Raw genomic sequence first — 4,233 nt, forward strand, 5'->3', positions numbered from 1 at the left:
CCAGTCCCAGTAATTGTTTCTGGAATTGTTAATTATGAATTTTATTCAGACGGAATGATGTATTAATATTGTTCAGGTATACTGTGATTAGGTGCATCTTTACGTAGGATTACGATAAAATATAGTAAACCAGATTTCTCTAGACTCTCAACTATCTTTACTGGTTTCTTAATGTCATACATGTATAAAAGCTTGAAAAATTACACTGCTTTATAGGAAATTTAAAAGGAAAATAGAAAGATTCGAAATTTTTGTAATAATATTGTATTAATTACGTAACAAATATTTAAAGGAAGCAACGTCCTAATTAAAAGTAATTTAAGTAAACCTCTATTAGAAAAGAAGGTTTAACAAAGAATGGGAAGATAAAAATAAGGAGTGAATTACTTACAAACTACCATACATGTTCCGAATCTTATCGATACCTATAAGAAATAAAATTTAGAGATACTTCAATATCAAATATTACATTTCCATTTCGCTCTTTATCTTCCACGATATTTTACTTTCCCGCTTACATCTACCCAATCATGAATAAAAGAAAACAAATATATTTTCTCCCATTCCTTATATCTACACTAATGGAAAATATTTCCATTTCATGCTAAACCTAAAATGGATTAAATGTCTGCACTCAAACATTTAATTACAAATGCATGTTAACTTAATACCACGATTTTTCTTCAAACAATCTAATATGATCAATTCACCATTATTTCCGTTCAGTTCATTTTCCCAATATTTTCATTCGCCAGCCACTGGACCATTCATGACAAGTCTAATACAACCTTTCCACTCTACGCGATACCTAGTTTTCTATTTAAATCCGTAGACCTCTCAGATTACTTCAAAAACAAAACGAGAAAAAAACACCCTCCGCTTGCTGTTACAAAATTATTTCGTCCCACTCCTTGTGCATTCACGAATCACAAATCACTGCATTTTAACGTGCTATTAATGATGTTCTCTGCGTCACAAGCAGATTTAAAATAGCCCCTCTTTTATACGGCCGAATACAGTTAACTTTCAAGTACCATATTCTTCCGCGGGTAATCTTTCAATGGACGATAGCATCGATCTCTTAGCTGGAACAATGTAGGGCGGCGTCGAGTTTGCGGTAAAGTTGGCCCTATTTACCCGCTGGTTCTTGCGATCCACTTTTCCGCGGCCTGTGCTTAACCAATGCATATTCAAGCAGGAAGGAACGCCGAATAAAGTCTCGTTAACGACGGACCTATCGGGGATAAGAGCATTTGCATGCTGTCTTAAGAGCGTAGTTTAGAGACTTCCGCGCGACTAGACGAGCGGTGGTCCTAGGAACTGTGCCGTAACTCCGTGCCGAAGACAGGAAACGTTAGGAGATGATATCAAACGATGCCTAACGAGGATCGTCTTTGCGTAGGGAAACATCGAGGAACGTGGACAATCGAGAAATTTGGAATTAATTTTCTTAACATTGAAGTTACTATTTTAGGGTGGCGAAAACTGATTTCGAGGCACCAAAAGTTGACAAAACAACAAAAACAGAATAACACAGTTTCAAAACTTATAAAACTATGTTAACTGAGAAAAAGGACTTCAAGATAACGGAACGAAAACACACAACGGCGCACTCGAATTTACAATCGGGTCCTGAGGTCTCTGTCTTGGTCGTCAAGGGTCAAGCTTTTATGCCTTTCCTAATCTATGTTTCACTTCCCCGCAGGGAGCACGCAACTTAATTCTGTTACCCAAAACAGCTTTTTCTTGCTTCTAGGAAATATTGATCTGTTTATAAGTTGTTCTTGTTGGAAATAGCCGATTCGTGATTTCTTTCTGAAATGGTGTCCTACACTATGCTATATATGACTGATCCAATACTAGTCATCATTCAACAATAAGGACAAGGAATATTGTCCTCTTATGGGAAAAGTTAAGAAACGATGATAAGTGACATATTTATAATTGAGAAGTTCAAATTGAAGACCAGGTGCAATGAAAGAAATTCATTTCTTCTGGGAGAAATTTTGAATTAATCTCTTTAATATTGAAATTACCATACTATAGATGACTGATACAAAATTCGTCATTATTCAACATTAAGCGCAAGGAATATTGTCACGAATAGGAAAAAGGGTCGTCCTCTTATGGGAAAAAATTGAGAATCAGGATAATCGACGAATTTAGGACTGAAATGTAGAAAAGGAATAATAGGGGGATGTGAAGAGATTTTGAAATATTCTTCTTAATATTGAAATTACTGTGCTAAATGACTGGTTCAAAATTCGTCATTATTCAACATTAGGGATAAAGGATTCTGTTATGAATAATGTCGAACCATGCCTATCGCAGATAATTCCTTTGTAGGAAAGGATTGAAGATACGAATTTGTTTGTCTCTTAATTTACTTAAGTTATATGTACATTACTTAAAATTTGTATTAATATTTTATTATAAATATCTATATTAAATATTAATTCATTTGTATCTTAATTTTTAAACAATTTCGCCATTAATTTATATCCATAGTTGTTTCTGACTTTTATTTTCAAGGCACCCTTCTAATTCTTAATGCAATTCCTTAACGGACGAAGACTATTGAATATAATTACACAATATTTGACTATCTCTTGCTAAGAAAATTTGCGTGAATCGCCTGTACTTTGTGAAAAATTTTTTGAAATATCTACTTCTGTTCTATGCAATAATATACTATTATTCCCTCCGCACTTTTTTCCAAATATTAATTCTAAAGATTTCAGAAATGGCTATTTTTTCTTATGAAAACAAAGCCCAATTGTTTCCAGATTGAAGTTGGAATTTCTATACTTTACAAAAGAAACAGCAATTCCTATAACGATGCTGCAATAAGACATATGCTCGATCAATACACCTTTTAAAAATAAATGTCTGAAACCAAAAAATAATGACTTTAATTCATATTAAGAAGTTTTTGTCGGTTTATTTGGAAAAATTTTTCGCCTTGACACTGTACAAGTAGTTGGTGAAAAGGAAATGTAATCGCGCGAAGATGTGGAGTTAGGGAATTGCTGGAAGTCAGAGCATGCTCACTTTAAGCGGAGCGTTTACCAAGTCATGTTTCGTTGATGGAACACGAGTTACAGGTAATTCGAATTTTATCATATTCCTTCTGCTATAAAGTCAGTTAGTATATTAGGGATACGAAGAATTAGACGCAAAACGAGAGAGGAATGGATCCGTGTAACGTGTAAAAAATTAATGGATGGTAATGAAAGAATGTTGATGAATAGGTCATATTAAGGGTATATTTTCGCAATTTTTTTAATGAAACAGATGAAGAGAAGCGAATCATATTCCACTCTCGCTGAAAGCTGTACATCATTTTTCTAGAAATATAGTGATCACTATGGAGGACGTCCACTTTGACCTTTGTAGGTTGAATTTATAGAGGGCAATCAAGCTTCGACGAATATGATAATGAGATAGTTATTTGGGAAATAAGTATTAGATATCTGGTCATTTGCAGATCTTTTAATAAGAAATTACATTGAGTATCTAAGGAACAAGAAAGAAAGAGAAATGTGTAATTAGAGTAAATAAGTACCAACTTATCCTCATAAATTATTGTTTATATTATCAGTAATACTAATGTGCATGATATTTTTGGGTCATAATCTATTTTATTTCATATTTCAATCATAAATGTGTAGCAATGAAATTTAGAGAGTATGTAGAGAGGGAAATTGAATCATTTTAAAAAGTGATGTATGTGTATGCTCCAATTTAATCATACCATCGAATATTTAATTACCTATTCTTCTGAACAAAATTATTCTGACACTTGATGCATAGAATTAATAAAAAATTTTAGTGACGAATATTTAAAATAATAAGATATAGAACGCACGTTTGAACTTTATATATGGAAATTGAAAATGGGGAAAGTTTTGGCAGTGAAAATATGGATTTTCTCCAAAGGCCTTTAATTAACTACGCCACTGAATACCAGAGTCATGATTAATCACCGGAGTATACAATTAGATTACATTAAAACAAGAGTTTCGAAACAAGACATTATTAACATGTAGGTCGAATATTGAAAACTCACCATCCTCTTTTGGAACAAGTTTCATTTTTCACTAACTTCAGGATCTTTTCAACAGAATCACAAATAATTATCTCAACTAATATTTCGTTAAGGCATAATTGCTGATACAGAAAATATATCAGAATATCATTTTGAAAATTAATATTTTCTTCTGTTCTCTATTT

Source organism: Eufriesea mexicana, unplaced genomic scaffold, assembly GCF_001483705.2.
Source record: "Eufriesea mexicana isolate 0111107269 unplaced genomic scaffold, ASM148370v2 scaffold56920, whole genome shotgun sequence".
Classification (NCBI taxonomy): domain Eukaryota; kingdom Metazoa; phylum Arthropoda; class Insecta; order Hymenoptera; family Apidae; genus Eufriesea; species Eufriesea mexicana.